At 36.7% G+C, this 18,298-nt stretch overlaps 1 protein-coding gene and 1 pseudogene across 2 annotated transcripts in view; one reads left to right on the forward strand and one right to left on the reverse strand.

Moving 5' to 3' along the window:
- SPAG16 (sperm associated antigen 16) overlaps positions 1–18,298 on the reverse strand; it is a 951,181-nt gene that overhangs the window by 352,965 nt on the left and 579,918 nt on the right. The gene's annotated exons all lie outside the window — the stretch shown is intronic.
- LOC114215938 (Y-box-binding protein 1 pseudogene) lies at positions 15,563–16,499 on the forward strand (annotated as a pseudogene).

The raw sequence follows: 18,298 nt of genomic DNA on the forward strand, positions 1-18,298 counted from the left end.
GTTATATATATGTAAGTATAAGTGTTTGTATAAATATAAATATTCCTGGGGCGCCTGGATGGCTCAGTTGGTGAGGTTAAGCATTTGCCTGCAGCTCAAGTCACAATCCCAGAGTCCTGGAATTGGCCCCTCGTCCAGCTCCCAGCTCAGTAGAGAGTCTGCTTCTTCCTCTCCCTCTGCCCCTCCCCCTGCTCCTTCTCTCTCTCTCTCTCTCTCTCTCACTCACTCTCTCGATCAATGAAATGTTTTAAAAAATAAATATAAATATTCCTTTGACTTGAATAAAACCTCAGAATGGAAATAGTTGGATAATATGGTAGGTAAATGTTTATCTTAGAAACTGCCAAACTGTTTTCCAAAGAGGTTTTTCTGTCACTGATTTCTAATTCAATTACGATGTGGTCAGAGAATATACTTTGTATGAATTGAATCCATCTAAAGTTTTTGAGACTTGTTTAGAGGACCAGAATATGGTCTCTCTTTGTAAATAATTGATTTGCCTTTGAAAAGAATGTGTATTCTGCTGTTTTTTAGGTAGAATGTTCTGTAAATGTCAATTCACTCATTTTGGTGGATAAAACTGCTAAGTCTACCATATTCTTGCTGATTTTCTGTTTTATCAACTATTGAAATAGGGATCTTGAAACCTCTGACTATATTTATGGATTTGTCTATTTTTACTTGCAGTTCTATCAGTTTTTGCTTGAAGGTTTTGAAGTTTTTTTTTTTTATCAGGTGAACATATTTGGAGTTGTTATGTCCTCTTGATTAACTGACCTCTTTATCATTATGAAATAACTTTTTTTCTTTAATAATATTCTTTTCTGTGGAATCTACCTCAATATTAATATAGTAACTCCAGCTTTCTTTGAGTTATCTTCAAATTGTATTTCTTTTTTTATTCTTTTACTTTGAACAGATTTGTGCCTCTATATTTAAATTGGGGTTTATAAAGACAGGATAGAGTTGGGTTTTGATTTCTATACAATCTGACAATTCCTGCTTTTTAATAGGGATGCTTAAACTCTACATGAAATACCAGTATTGATATGGTTACTTTATGTCTGTCATCTTGCTATTTGTTTTCTACTTATCTAGTCTATATTGGTTCAGGTTTTCCTCCTTTTTGTTCTTTAATTAGATTAAGTAGATTTTATGCTTTCATTTTATCTACTTTATTGTTCTATTAGCAGTAAATGTTTCTTGTTTGTTTCCACATATTTTATTTTTTTATTTAATTTAATTTTATTATGTTAGTCACCATACATCATTAGTTTTTGTAGTGATCCATGATTCATTGTTTTTGTATAACTGTTTCTTTTTAATTCTAGTGTTTGCTTTGTAGTGTATAGTGTACATCTTTCCACATTAATCATCTAGTGATATTATACAGTTCCCACATACTTTAAGAACTTTAAAAAAGTATACTTGCATTTCTCTCCTCACCTCTTTGCTACTATTATCATACATGGAGCTTTCACTCATGTCATAAACCTCACAATATAGTCATTGTTTTTGTTTAAATAGTCAATTATCTTTTAAAAAATTTTTTGAGGTTTGGGCGCCTGGGTGGCTCAGTTGGTTAAGCGACTGCCTTCAGCTCAGGTCATGATCCTGGAGTCCCTGGATCGAGTCCCGCATCGGGCTCCCTGCTCGGCAGGGAGTCTGCTTCTCGCTCTGACCCTAATCCCTCTCATGTGCTCTCTCTCATTCTCTCTCTCTCTCAAATAAATAAATAAAATCTTTAAAAAAAATAAAAATAAAAATTTTTTTGAGGTTAAAAATAATTATTTACCCACGCAGTTACCCTCCCCATTGCTTTTCATTCTTTTGCATAAAACCATATTTGAGTCTAGTATTATTTTCCTTCTGTCAGAAGAAGTTTTGTTAACATTTTTTTTAAGTGAAGCTCTCTGGTAATATATTCCATCAGCTTTTGTATGTCTAAAAACAACTTTGTTTTTGAAAGATATTTTCACTGGATACTAATTCAACAGTGGCAGAATTTTGCTTCAGCACTTTAAGATACTGCCCCATTGTCATCCACATAGTTTTTGACTAAAAATACGCTGTAATACATATTTTTATTCCTCTAAACATAGCATATATATTTTTTTCTTTCCCTGTTGCTGTTAATATTTTCATTTACAACTGGTTTTGAGCAATTTGACTATAATGCATGTGTAATTGTTTGTTTATTAAGCTTGGAGTTCATTAAGCTTTTTCCTTCTGTGTGTTTGTCATTTTCAGAAAACCTTGAAATTTTTTCTTTAAGTATTTTTTTCTATCCCAACCTCTTTCAAGAACTCCAGTCACACCTGTAATCTCACACCTGTCAGAATGGCTAACATCAACAATACAAGACACAACAGGTGCTGGCGAGGATGCAGAGAAACCTGAACCCTCTTGCACTGTTGGTGGCAATGCAAACTGGTGCAGCCACTCTGGAAAACAGTATGAAGATTCCTCAAAAAATTAAACATAGAAGTACGCTGCAATCTAGCAATTGCACTACTAGGTATTTACCCAAAGGATACAAAAATACAGATTTAAAGGGGTACATGCGGCCTGATGTTTATAGCAGCATCATGCATCATCTACAATAGCCAAATTGTGGAAACAGCCCAAGTGTCCACTGATTAAATGAATGGATAAAGAAGATGTGGTATATATGTACACACACACGCACATACACATACACACACACAGAGAATATTAATCAGCCATAAAAAGAGTGAAATCTTGCCATCTGCAATGATACAGATGGAGCTATGGAGTATTATGCTAAATGAAATAAGTCAGTCAAAGACAAATACCATATGATTTCACTCATATGTGGAATTTAAGAAACAAAACAAACAAGCAAAGGAAAAAATAAAAAGAGAGAGAGAAACCAAGAAACAGACTCTTAATGAGAGAGAACAAACTGTTGGTTTTCAGAGGGGAGGTGGAGGGGGATGGGTGTAATAGGTGGTGGGTATTAAGGAGCACACGTGTTGTGATGAGCACCGGGTGTTGCATGGAAGTGTTGAATCACTATATTGTACACTTGAAACTAATATTGTACTGTATTTAAATTAAACAAAAATAAAATTTAAATTTAAATAAGAACTTGAAAAAATTAGCTCTCAAGTCACAAGAAGAAAAAAAAAATTCCAGTTACACATATAGTAAGGCACTCAAATTTGTCCCAGAGCTCAGTGAGACTCTTCATAATTTTTACAATTCTTTTTACTGTGCATTTTATTTGGAGAGTTCCTATTGCTACGTCTCTTTTCTTCTATGATGGCTATTTTGCCATTAATCTCATCCGGTGTACATTTTATTTTGGGCACTATAATTTTCATCTATAGAATTTTTATGTGTCTTTTTTTATGGTCTATGTGTCTCTGTATCTAATTGAATATATGGAAGGCAGTTATAACTGTTTTAATTAGATCAAATGTTCTTAGGATGTAATTCTAATATCTGTGACAATTCTGATTGATTTCAATTGCTTGAAATCTCTCCCCTCTCTCCCCCCCCAATTTTAGGTAGTGTTTTCCTGCTTTTAATGCCTGGTAATCCTTAATTGAATAAAAAACAAATGAGAACTTTACACTCCTGAGTGCTGGGTTTTTCCTATTCCCATTAATATGTTTATGCATTTTTTTCTGGGATGCAGTGAAGTTACTTGTAAATAGCTTCACCCTTTTGGGTCTTGCTTTCATAATTTGTTAGATGGGTCCAGAGAAGTCCTCACTCTAAGGCTGCTCATTCCCTACTGCTGAGGCAATTCATGAGTACTGTAAAATACTGAGTGTGATGGTTAACTTTATGTGTCCACTTGGCTGGGCCATGGTACCCAATTTTTGGTCAAAGATCAGTGTAGATGTTTCTGTGAAAGTATTTTTAGATGTGTTCAACATTTAAATCAGTACACTTTGATTAAAGAAGATTACCCTCTATAATGTGGGTGGGACTTACCCACTCAGTTGAAGGGCTAAAGAGAAAAAGACTGAAGTTTCCTGAGAAGGAGGAAATTCTGCCTCCAGACCACCTTTGGACTCGAGCTACAACAACTCTTCTCTGGTCTCCAGCCTGCCAGCTTCTCTGAAGATTTTGCATTTGCTAATTCATCTACTGCCCCCTTGACCCCAGTCTTTCTGTAAATATTCTATTGGTTCTGTTTCATTGGAGAACTCTGCCTAATATACTGAGTAATATACAAAGACCCTCCTGAGTGCTCAACCCAATGCCCCACACATTGTGAGTTTTTCCAGTCTGGTTGGAATAGGCACAATTCCCAATGCCATACGAGCTTTAGAAACTGCTCCTCTAACCTTGTCTTATGGTTCTTTCCCCAGATTCAGGCACTGATCAGTACTCTGCTAAATGCTCATGGGAAAACCTTTGAAGATCCTTAAAGCTCTCTGTGTATCACTTATATCTCTAGTACTCTGTCCTGAAAACTCTAGCCACCTTGTTATCCCTGGACTTTCAACTAGTGTATAGTGTACAGTGCCATTGTCTAAAAACTCTCTGGAGGAAGTAAACTGAGGCACTCCTCACAGGGCTTCCATCATTTGTTTCCTGTCTCTCAGGTATCACAGCTTTTGTTTTGTTTTGTTTTCGTTTTTTTTAAGATTTTATTTATTCATTTGTCAGAGAGAGAGGGGGAGAGAGCACAAGCAAAGGGAGGGGCAGGCAGAAGGAGAAGCAGGCTCCCCGATGAGCAAGGAGCCCTACATTGGACTCCATCCCAGAACCCTGGGATCATGACCTGAGCTGAAGGCGGATGCTTAACCAACTAGCTGAAGGCAGATGCTTAACCAACTGAGCCACTATCTTTAGTGCCTGATATCCAGTGTCTTGAAAACCAATACCTCTCCCATGTATTCCTTTGCCTATGCAACACTTTAATTGTCATGGTTTAACAGTATATTTTATTTTGGGAAAGAATTTTCTGCCTTTCTCAATATTAATATCAGATATTGAGATTTATTTTGTATTTTATCACTCTAACTCTCTGCTTATCCCTGCCCCTCAAAAAAGAAATCCTGTTGGAATTTTGAACAGTTTTTCTAATTTCATTAAAAAAAAAAAAGAAACCACAAACAAAACAAAACAAAAAAATATTTTGGGAGATTTGACCTCTTTACAATGCTAAATATTCCAATCCAAGAAAAAGAAAACCTTTGCATTTACATAAGCCTTTTTATCATGATAACATTTTGTAGTTTTATTATAACAAGTATTACACATTACTTACTAATTTTATTCCGAAAGTTTTATGGTTTTATTGCTATTATAAATAGTACCTTTTTTTTGTTTTCTGGTTTGTTTTCTGTTTGATATTTGGACATTTATTAACCCATCATCTTATTAAATTCTCTTATTATTTTCAAAAATTATTTCAGTTTATTCTCTTGGGTTCGAGTTTGGGAGGTAAACAGTCATATTTTCCACAATTAAGAATATTTTTGCCTCTTTCTTTTCAAAATAAGAAACATAAACCTAAGCTCTATTCTCTGGTTCCTTATTCTTCCTAACTCTCTAGAGTAGTTGAGAAGCTAAGGCATGCAAGTGCACACACATTTCTCTGCATTTTGTGCAAAAAAATTCAAGATATTTTTGGTTAACTGGGCATGCATACAGAATGTAGGATTTTTTCCATTTTGTATGTGAGGATTTTATTGTCATGTTCTTTCAGTTATTAAAAGACAAATTACACAAATACTGTAGAGGAGGTGTTAAGAGTCAAAGCTTCCTGTCTTTACTTGCCACTCTGCTCCATTTAATAGATGAAAATTACTAGACATAAGTATAGTAATTATCTAAACACCAACCAGGAATCATATCATTGAACTGATTATTTTAAATTACTGTTGACAGAATCCACTCCAACTAAACAATAGTGCTTCATTTCATACTGATGTTTTCCAATTTATTGATTTTTCTCTAACAAAATATGTCTTTCATAAATTATTACATAGATATTTTTTCTGCAGTTTCTGAAAGTTTTTATTTTTAATTTTTTTAAAGATTTTATTTATTTATTTGAGAGAGAAGGAAAATGAGCAGGAGGGGAAGAAGGAGAGAGAGAGAAGCAGGCTACCTGTTGAGCAGGAAGCCCGATGTGGGGCTCGATCCCAGGACCTGGAGATCAGGACCTGAGCCGAAGGCAGACACTTAACCCACTGAGCCACCCTGATGCCTCTCATTCAAAAGTTTTTAGAATTTTATGTAGGATAGACCAAGAAACATGCTCCAAAACAAGGAGGCACGGTTAGAAGGCATTTATTAAATTGCTTCATTAGTAAGCAAAAGATTAAAAAAAAATGAAGACAGTATCTTTCTTTTGCTGGCAGCTACTATTGGCACTCAGCCACCCATATCCTAATTTTGTAATTTTTATGCCTCTGTGCTAGGCAGATGTTTATCTAAATCACTTAAATCTCTTCTACATTTTACACACATTTAGTATTAAGAGATGCTCCCTGTGTAACAGCATAGATTAAAAGTTAATTAAGAAGAAGTTAAAGAAGAAGAAAAGTAATTACTTTTCCATAGGCATTTGCTTCATTTTTGGCAGGTTAGAATTGAGGAAGTGGAATAAAGTCTTGAAAATCAGAAATATCTTAAAAAATCATTACTGTTTGCTTTTTTATATACTGATAATTACCAAGTTAATTAAGAAAAGTAACCCATTTAGTAATGCAGGATGGGCTAATGGATAAAGTAACTCTACTCATGCAGTAGGATTATTTTGTAGGATTGATATTTTTAAAGTACTGTATGCAAATTATCCATGAAAAATAGAAATCACTGATATGTAATTGGAAATTCCATAGGAATTCAAACATAGTATGGTACAAGAAGAGGATTTGGGGAGTTTTTCCCAGAACTTTAAAAATACATAAACTCTAGTGAAAAAATAAATGTAATGAAGAGATTTTATATGCCTAATTTTATGGGACTATGATTCAATGGGGAAAAATCCTCCTAAATGGCTGCAGAATTTAGGTTTCCCATACATGCTCTGTCACTCTCCTGCTGTGAACATCTCTTTAACCTTTAAAAATCCCTAGAGCTACTTCACCCAGTGGTATTGTTAGGGCAAAGGAATTAGTATATGCATATTATGGATCTCAGAAAATCTCTAGATTAGGACAAATTATTTTCAGCCTTCCCCAACAGAGCACTGCTAATTGCCATATATTTATATTAATTCTTCATGATAATAAACACTGTAATTATAACTGCAAAATTACTGCCATTAAAAGCCATTTTAATCACCTTAAATTTGCAACAACAAAAAAATCTCTTTGGACTGAAATAATATATGTAGCAATATAAGCAAAGAGGAACACAAATACATCCTGATTTAGAGACACGGACTCTTTAGAGACATGGATTCTTTGTGAGGAGTCCAAGGCCACTGCTCATCAAAACAGGCCATGTTCAGCAAAAAGTTGACAGAAATAGTAAGCCAGATGTTCTCATTTCCATGGGTTTAGTTAGTAATTAATTAATCAATAATAGGGTCCATTAGACCTCAAAAATACATCACACTTTGCAAAGGAAACATTATTCTCACGTTTTCTCTTTTATGTTCTTATATGCTCTCTGAAACACTTGAAAAGCCTCTGATAGGAGCAATTATATAAATAAATCCTTGAACCAAGAATTGCCTATGGATTTTCTAATTATCAGTTTGTATTTAGCAATAAAGAGATAAAGGGTTTTAGAAAAAGAAAAAAAAGAAGAAGCTATTTCATTGTTTCATTATTAACCTTTGAGTTCCAATTAATACCTCAATCAAAACTAAAACTTTTATCTCTACCACTAGTTACATATATTAATACAACTCAAAGTTTGAAAAAGAGTTTTAAGCTTCATGTAGGTATATAGGGTGGGATGATGGAAAGAACATAACCTAAGGCATCAGTAGACTGGAATTCTCATCCCTTCTTGCAATTTCCTGACTATGTGAGTCTGGTCATGTGACTTCTTTGGGCTTCTGTTTCAACACTTGTATTGTTGTGACAACTGCATGAGCAAACCTGAGTCAGTCTGGACCTTGTCTCCTGGTCATCCATGTACAATAATGCATTCAGCATTGGGGTGTGCAGCTGGTGCCCTAAGTCAGTTTTCTAGGAATGAATTATCTGAAAATGGGCTGGTTGTCCCCAAGGGACAAGGTTTCTCTTAAGTCAAAGGCAGTGTGACCACAGAGAAGTCATACTTACAGAGGGCCAACCCGCTCCTGCTTCCGGAAGGTCTGACATGCTGTAAGTACTAAGCGCATTCACACCCACCGTCATCCACAGCACATTTCTGCCTTCAGGCAGCATTAATCAAAGACATATTTGGTCAGTTCTTAATTATAAGTAAAGAATGACATAGTGTAAAGCCCTGACAATTGTTTGGTTGTTGTTGTTGTTGTTTTGGTTTGGTTTGGTTTTTATGTCAGGCAAGTGCCTGACTTGAGCTTTGATTGCTGAGGAATCCATTTCAAAGAGGCATTCACTTTAAAGACAAATGAACACATTGCCAGGCCAGCCACACAACCAGACAAAAACCAGGCCACCTCCCCATACTGAGACTCCTTTGTTTTAAAGGTGCTGGTTGATTTCCATTACTGACCCTTTGGATCACTTCCCTTTTCTCTTTCTGTGCTTTAAATTCCTACTTTTATGTTTTAAATTCACCAATAAACAGTGAGCTGGAAAGAGCTGGAAAACCCTGGATACTACCCTTGACTCCAATAAAAGCAGAACGCCCCCCCCCCCACCCCAGCCAGTAGTGCTCTCTCTCTCTCTACCTGCCACCTGGTTATGTGGCCTCACATATGCTGTGCAATTTCCAGGTCTTGTAAGTAGGAAACTTTTATTTTTTCAGAGCTTTCTGATGGTTGTTGCTAAAAGGAATCTCGCAATCACAATAAGGACCACAACAGCTGGTCCAACCACAGCAATAGTTGAGACCAGCACAAAACAAATATTTAGTTTTCATTTTCCTTTGTTTTGGTCTGGTTAAGAAGATTTAATATGAATTGCAAATTCATCCTGGTATAAATTAAAACTAAATTTAATTTTAGCTCAAATAGAACAAAATTTGAAACCCTGATTCAATTGGAATAGCTATCTTCCATATTTTATGCAGTGTCCCCATTCATGCTTGAATTATATCTCCCCTTAGTCTTTCTCCTTCAGGTAAAATGATCTTGTTTTCTTTCACTTTCTTCAGAAGCTCTGGTTTTCATGTCTTAAATCATTTTTTTCCATTCATTGGAACTCTGGAACACTTGGGTTGCAGTCTCAAACAGGAAATGGAGTTAAAACCTATGCAGTGTTGGCTGTGGGCAGATTTTCTTGTCATTTTCACAAAAGTGGCTTTCATTTTTTGCCTATGTTTGCCTTTCTGCAGCACACCTTGACTTTACTGCTAGAGTATGAAATAAGTTATATAGAAAATCAACTAAGTTATAAAGTTTTCCCCTTCTGTTCCATTTTTAGTTCATCTTATTTATTGTTGTTGTTTTAAATGGAACTCTGCTGTACAGAGCAAGCAGAGGGGAAGTATGAGAAAAAATCAGTTTTTCTTGGAGACAGAATATCAACAGACACAGGTGGAACCAAAGTATAATTAAAATTGGCATTTTTGTTTACTATTAAAAAATAACACCTCTTTGGAATTGAATTCATACTCTTGTTATTATAATATATGATGCAAAGAGGAAAAAGTTCTCTAAAACTAAGGCTGGAAGAAATGGCCTAGACCTTGACTCCACATAACCTGTGAGCAACACCGCAGTCAACATTGGAGTCGTGGCTGATACGGGCAAGTCAGAACTTACCAGATATGAATGATCTTGAAATGAATTAGTTGTGCCTCAGGGACAAGGTATTTCCTCCTTTCTTTGCCATATTCTCAGTTAAACCAGAATAAGTCAAAAGCAGTGTGACTACATCAAAGATCATGAGACTTCTAGAGGGTCAACTTCTGCTTCAAAGGAAGTCACCTGATGGCTGACCACTGAACACTAAAGCTCCTTGTCCAGTCTAGCACTTTGGACCAGTTAATTAAGTTTACTTTATCCAGCACTTACAAAGGACTAGAGGTACTAGAGGTGGAGAATGTCCATTTTTTAAGGTGCTTTTTTAAATTGGCTGTCCTTCTCTACTCCATGTAAAAATAGTTCCATCAATAAAAATGATTTTGCAATAGTAAAAAAAAATCATTGTTTTAATTGACATGAATAGAGCTTATATAGTATATTCACATTTGAAAGCAATATACAGATATGTTCCATTTAATATCAATATACCATGTTACAAATCACATAGGAAAAAAGAAATCTATTTTTTATTACGTAAATAGGAATATGTTAAGAATTAAGTCAGCCTCTAGGGAAAAATTTATCAACTACATCTAACAACATAGGAAAAAAAACCCCATGATATGCAGCTGCTTGGAGCCTGACAACAGCCTCCCAAGGAAAGTGATAGTAATGTGCATCAGCCCTTAAGGCTGATCATCCTCAGCAACGTCATCTGTCAGACTCTGGAAGGCAGATCCCCTGTGGGTATGTCAGTATTCTTGCTGACTCTATTAAATTACAACTATGTGAACTTCCCCATCATGGGTCATCTACTCTTTAGGTGCAAGAAATGTTGTATCTTGAGATTTTACACTATTCTAAGTATAACTGGAAAAGGCCTAATTAGACTGTTTCAGCAGATACAGTACATCCTTTAGAAAAGCAAAATGAAAGTTAGCACCCACAAGGGAAGGGAAACACAAACTTTGAAGTGAACGAGATGGGGAAGGAAATAGCAAATAAAAAAGCAAAGGAGTTTAATACAACTTTTCTCTCTGAAGGCTCTCTGAATCTGGCCATTTCATCATGCACAGAATGTGCTTCTGTAACTCTTCCTCAGGCGGAGCATTAGTAAAAGCTTTTCTTGGCAATTCTTCTTGGTCTTCCTTTTTCTACCCTTAGTTTGATAAATGTCTTTTCCTTTTGAGCTATTATTTCTCTGCTATAAAATATTTTCAGAGAGAAAAAAACACAATGAGCTGAGTAAGAGACTGGCTTGTAAAACACTAGCATTAGCAAAATAGCACTGCCTGTCATCCTTGGAAGGGTAAATTCTGGGTGGAGGCCACTGGAGAGGTAATGCCAAATTGCTAGAGATATTCTTGAAGCTAAATTAAAACATAACAAACTATTGTGTCATCAATATTAAAGGGTAAAACACTGCTGTGATTGTATGTTTCAGAAAGTACAGTCAAAACTAGTCCTCAGGGAAGCAAGCAACCTCACTTTTCTAGCATGGATCACCCTTCTGTATTCTGAGCACTTAACAATCATGTTTTAGAGCAAAAATGAGTAATAATATTCTGGTGACTGTCACGGTTTGACTCACACCCTGTAATCTCTTTTGCAGAATTGAACTTTTTTTTTCTTTTTTCTTTTTCCCAAAGCACATAATGATTTTGGTGGAGAATGAATCTGGTTTTAGTAACTCTGGAGAGGAAATAATCTGGTGACAGAGGGGAAAACAGAGGAGAGAAAAGGGGGAAGATGTTTAGTAGTATAGATTACCAAACTTCAAGTGCCTCTTACCTTTTCAAGAAATGACTTTTACATTAATTCCTTTATTTATGGGAATAAATGTGTTTTTTTTGTAGATTCACTGTGAATGTGAAACAGGGTTAAAATTAACCAATTAACTCATAAAATGTTTACATGGGCTTTTAAGATTAGCATTAAACAAAGCTAGATAGAACTAAAGCAGACAGTAATAATAGTCCAAAACCATATTCTCTTTGAAATTTTATATTCATTCATTCATTTATGTGTGCATGCATTTATTCAAAAATATTTGCTAGAAGTGAAGTGCCCATCTAATAAAGATAACAAATGTGAGCAGACACATGCACGGTCCCTCCCTATGGAGCTTACAGTGTTGTGTGAAGAATTTGCAGTTTTATGAGTGACCATAACAGTGAAATTTTACATAGTCAAACTTCCCTCGGGAAGTGGTTTCAGTGGTGAGATCTAAAGAATTGGTAGGTGTTAAGTAGGCAAAGGGAAGGTCCATTGTAAGTAGAGAGAACAAGACATGAAAAAGCCCTGCAGAGGATGTACATGGTGAGCATGGGAACTATGGGAAAATCAGCTGGATTGGGGCAGATGGACCAAAAAGAGGATAATATAAGATGAGGTTGGAGAGGCAAGTAAAGGCCAGGTCATTTGAGGTCTCAGAGATTATATTAAGACTTTTTTTTTTATATTAAGACATTTTAAAATTTTTTTCTAAGAGCAAAGTGAAGTAATTTATGGCTCATAAATGGGAGTAGACAGGATTGGAAGGAGGTATGAATATACAAAATCAGAATGTACTTGGAAAATCACTAGGGCTACAAAATGAAACAAGATACAGTATCAGGAACACTGTATATGAATAGATTAAGACATTATTGCAGTAATAACTGAAGAGGTAGCCCCATTCTGGAACTGAGGAGGAAAACAGCCTGCCTTCAGGGTAATTCCTCCCTTTTCCTGGAGGATCACATGTGTTTATCGCCAGACAGTGCTATTGTCCTGACCCATAAAATCCCAGAAGTTCAATGGCCTTTCTTCATTTTGTCCCATCCCTGTCCCCTTTCGTCTAAGCTGGTGGTGCTTCTGCTGTTGTAACCCCATCTCTCTCCCTGGCTTCCTCAGAGAGGCTGATTAGATCCTTGAGTCACACCACAATCACCTTATGGAATTACTGTCCAGGCCATCCTTAGTGTTTTCTCTAGAACACACTTTCTCATTTTTTTGCAATATGGATAGACTGAGAATTTTCCAGCTCTTTAAGTTCTCGTTTCTGTTGGCTTAACAACTTCTTTAATTAATCTCTCTCCTCTCAGGTTTTACTATAAGCAGCAAGGAAAAACCAGGCCACACTACCAACACTTTCCTTAGAAATCTCCACAGCTAAATATCCAAGTTTGTCACTTACTGCTTTCCACAGAACATTAGAACACATCTTGGCCAAGTTCTGTGCTGCTATATAACACCGATTGCCTTTCCTTCAATTTCCAGACACATGTTTCTCATTTTCATTTGAGACCTCATCAGAAGCACCTTTAACATCCATATTTCTACCAACAGTCTCTCCAAGGTATCTAGGCTCTTTCTAGCATGCACCTCATAACTCTTCTGGTCTCTGCTCTTTACCCAGTTCCAAAGCCACTTCCATATTTTAGGCATTTATTGTAGCATCACCCCCTTCTTGGTACCAAAATCCGAATTAGTATGTTAGGGTTGCCCTAACAAAATGTCACAGATTGGGCGGCTTAAAGAGTGGAAATTTATTTTCTCACAGTTCAGGAAGCTGTAAATTCAAGATCAAGGTACCGCAGGATTGGTTTCTTCTGAGGCCTCTCTCCTTGGTTTGCAGATGTTCTCATTCTGTTCTCACATGATCTTTCTTCTGTGGGTATGCATCCCTGGTGTCTCTGTCCAAAGTTCCTCTTTTGTAAGAACACCCGTTACATTGGGTTAAGGGCCTACCCATAAGACCTTGTTTAACCTTAATTACCTCTTTAAAGGCCCTGTCTCTAAACACAGTCACATTCTGAGGTACTGGGGGTTAGGGCTTCAACATATGAAATTGGAGGGGTCACAATCCAGCTCATAATAGGCCCCTTCCCATGCTTCTGCCTCACTCCGTAGTTCCTTACCAGGATATTCACCTGCTAGGCTGGTGCCCTTTTCATCTCCCCTGATCCCATTAGTCTTTTTATCTCACAGATGAACTCTACCTCTGACACTCCTGTTATCAATTGCTGTCAGGCTTTATATTCAGATATCCAATACATAAATCTAGAATTCTGATTTATTGTAATGAGAATGAGGTAAACTATGTGTATGTGTGTATGCGTATATAAAATGTTTATATATACACACACATAGAGAGAGTACCTATACTGTTTGGGGGATTTAATAAGAGTCCTTAATTTTTTTCTCTAATTTCATGGATATCAATTATTTAAATAATACAAATTATATCAAGTGTTGGATAAGAATGTGATAACTTGAAGCTTCACTGCTGTTTACCTAAGTTCCTTGAATCAGACCATTTAGACATTGGTGCTGACATAGAAAGAACCGGGAGAGTGCTTCTCAAAGCGTGTTTAGAAAAATTGCATTAACCAGAACTACTTGGCATACTTGTTAAAAAATACACATTCCTAGGATCTTCAAGGTAAATTTAATTAGAATTTCTTGATATGGGGCCCAGGAGTCTGCATTTAAACCCAACCTCATCAGATGACTCTTAAATACATGAAGTTAAGGAAAATTTGACTAGAATTTCCTTCACCCCTCTTCTTGGTGACAGAGACAGTCATATTGTGTATAGGGAAGACAGCCCTTTCTCTCTTACTAAAAGGAATAAAATACTGTAATGCAATTGGTACAAGTTTTGATAACATGGAATTGAAGTATGAAGAAAGGTCAGTTTGCTGATGCCCTTCAAGAATAAAAATTCTCTCTGAAATGTATATAAGTAAAATCTAACTTTTATATATTCTTTTTCTATCAACTCTATTCTTTAATATAGAACATACCTTAAAGCTGTTTTATATATTTTTCAAATGATGTTTCTATAAAATGTATGTTACCAAAGTATAAAAAAAAGATTCTTTTTCCTTTTTCCTTGTAATTTGAGGTATGTTACATAACTTCTCTTAAAAAGTTAACTCTATGTCGGTCCAGTCTTACCCTCATGGGATTTTGGCCCTCAGGACTCCGCATGGCTATCTCCAGATTTCTCGCAGTAAACTCACAATGGCTGTGGGGCAGCCTGCCAGTCCCCAGCTACCTGGCATGGAGCCCATAGAATGTACAACTGCAAAATCTGGTTTTGAGACAACTTAGAAAAATGATACTATATGGATGGAAAATACTTATAATCATGTGTTTTAAAGGTCATAATTTACATCAGTATAAACATCATCAACTAGGAATAGGAATATATCTATAATGATTTATATTTATAACCAGATACATATATTTCTACTGAATGATTAATTTATATATATGATTTTTCCATAGAATGGCATTATTATTTCTGAAACAAAACTAGAGGGAATGTCACAAATCACAGAGCATAAGACAGGTTAAAAAGTAAAAAGCAGCTTAAATGAATCTGGGTAAGGAGATGGGCTATCATTCATATAATCCGTATCAAAAAAGCCTAATATTGAAGGAAAAGGAGAGAAGTTTCTGTTCAAATGATCAAGATCAAGACTACCTTTAATATAACAAAACTTCATTTGATTTCTTAACTGTTCCCTTCTAGTCCTTGAGACAAGCTTTTTCAGATTGCTGTGTTTTCACTTTAGAAAATGCCTAAACTACTAAATTCTCCTTAGATGTTACCATTGGGGAATAATGGGTAAGTGGTTTGTTTCTTTCAAAGCCATCTAGGAGCCCTGAGCAGCCCCACCGCCAGCCTAGTTACCATCACACCCCAGGAGGAGCTGCTGCTGCCGGCCTGTCACCATCACCACAACCATGAGCAGGGAGGCTGAGACCCAGCAGCCAGTTGCGCCCTCAGTGCTGCCCACCCCAAGTCCATCACCACCCACAGTCATGCAAGGAACAGAGGCCAGGGCAGCCTCACATAGGTAGCACCTGCTGTAGTGGGGAAGAAGGTCATCATAACAAAGGTTTTGGTAACAGTAAAAGAGTTCAATGTAAGACATGGATATGGTTTCATCAATATGAATGACACCAAGGAAGATGTATTTGTGCATCCAACCACCATAAAGAAGAATGACCCCAGGAAGTACCTTCACAGTGTAGGAGATGGAGAGACTGTGGAGTTTGATGTTGTTGAAGGTAGGAAATGTGACAGGGCCTGGTGGAGCTCCAGTCCAAGTCAGTAAATATGCAGCAGACCATAACCATTACAGACACTCTCCATAAAGCAGGGGTCCACACAATTCCCAGCAGAACTGCCAGAAGAGTGAGAGTGGGGAAAAAGGCGGGATTAGCAAGTGCTCCAGAAGGCCAGGCCTAACAGCGCTGGCCCCATGGCAGGGACGCTTCCCACCTTACTACATGCAGAGACCCTGTGGGCTTGGACCACAGTCTTCCAATCCTGCTGTGCAGGGAGACGTGATGGGAGTTGCTGACAACCAGGGTGCAGGAGAACAAGGTAGACCACTGAGACAGAATATGCATTGGGATTGTAGGCCATGACTTCACAAGCGTCCTCCTCACCAAAGACAGCCTAGGGAGGACAGGAATGAAGAAGGTAAGGAAAATCGAGATAAGACCCAAGGTCAGCAGCCACCTCAATGTCAGTATCGACACTGAAATTCAATTACCAACATAGACACCAAGAAAACCCTAAACCACAAGATGGCAAAGAGACAAAGCAGCCAGTTCACTAGCTGAGACTTCATGTGCTCCTGAGGTTTACCAACTGTACTATCATCTGCTTTAGTCATACAATAAGAAGAAATGAAATTCAAGCAATAAGAAATGAACAAAAGATTTGAGCTGAGGACCTTGAGTGCTCATTGACCAGATAAATAGAATTATCTGCATTATCTTTGCTGCCTGGGGTTTTTATTATTTTTACCTAGACATCTCCTTTCGGCAACTACAAACTTTTTTTTTTTTAAGCCTGCTTTTTCTCAATACATCTTTAAAGGTTTTTAAATTGTTTCATATATGCTCAAGTTGAGATTTTTAAGAACATCATTTTTAATTTGTAATAAAAATTTACAACTTGATTTTTTTTTAAAAAAATCAACAAATGGCAAGCATCTGTTAATAAGTCTTAAAAAAGAAAAAAATAAAAGCCATGTATCAAGTTGTCCAGGGCTGATAGTGACTCAGGGAATATCAGTAAGCAACTGATACTGATTGGGAGAAACTACAGCTTGGCAGCGGAAAGAAAAAGCAAATGGTGTCTTATGAACCACAGTGGCTAAGGGGGTATTTATAGAATTTCTCCAAATTATCTTATTACTTAGAGAATTGTATTTAGAGCAGTTTCTAGAGTTTTTAGTGATGTATAAACTAAAACTTAAATAAATGTAAGGATTGTTATTATTTACTTGATGGTACTTTCTTTTGAAAGAAATTAGAAAACATCAAAAAAAGAATGTTGACATGAAATAGAAGACACGGAGAAAACAAGACTCCAAGGGAGTAAGTCAATACATCTTCAGCTCAGGGGCGCCTGGGTGGCTCAGTCGTTGAGCATCTGCCTTCAGCTCAGGTCATGATCCCAGGGTCCTGGGATCAAGTCCCACATCGGGTTCCCTGCTCAGCGGAAAGCCTGCTTCTCCCTCTCCCACTCCCCCTGCTTGTGTTCCCTCTCTCACTATCTCTCTCACTGTCAAATAAATAAATAAAATCTTTAAAAAAAATACATCTTCTGCTCCGAAAATAGGACAAGTATATGTCATAATTCTTATTCTACATGGAATTAGGGACTAAAAAACAGAGAAGTATAATGGTTGTTTATGTTCAGATAAGCAATACATATATAATATCTAGAAATTTGATTTACTGTAATAAAAATAAGAGAACTTACATGGGTATATGTATATGTCTATCACATGGAGATATCTATCTCAGTATTATACATATAAACTATCTCCATTGTTTTCTAATTTTCAAATGGACTTAATAAAAATCTCAATTCTGCCTCTGATACCATGGATAATAGCAATTATCTAAGCAACTAGGGCACTGCATTGTTTCTTTAGGTGAATGAATCTCCAGGTATGATGTCTGCAATTTATCTGAACACAGACCAGTGCTGCAACCAGGTAAATGAATGGTTCTAAGCCCATGGTCTAAATGACCGGGCTATTCATCCCACTTCCATTATACTATTTTTTCCTCTAGTTGCACCTGGCCTACAGCACATTACCTCCCATCTTAGTCTGTTTGGGCTGCTATAACAAAGCACCACAGACTGGGTAGCTTACAAATAACAGAAATTCATTTCTCACAGTTTTAGAGGCTGGGAGTCTGAGATCAGGGTGCCAGCATGGTTGGGGAAAGACCCTCTTTTGGCTTACATACTTTTTGTTGTATGCTTACATGATAGAAGAGGCTACGGAGCACTGTGGACTTTTTATAAAGTCTTTTAAAAGATCACTAATCCCGTGCATGAGGGCTCTACCCTCAAGACCTAATAATCTCCTAAAGGCCCCATCTAATAATACCATCACTTTGGGTGTTAGAATTTCAACATACAAATTTTGGGGAGAGATACAAATCTTC

The sequence above is a fragment of the Eumetopias jubatus genome, unplaced genomic scaffold, assembly GCF_037043125.1.
Source record: "Eumetopias jubatus isolate StellerSeaLion01/CBP00866 unplaced genomic scaffold, mEumJub1_p1.0 scaffold_3, whole genome shotgun sequence".
Taxonomy (NCBI): Eukaryota; Metazoa; Chordata; class Mammalia; order Carnivora; family Otariidae; genus Eumetopias; species Eumetopias jubatus.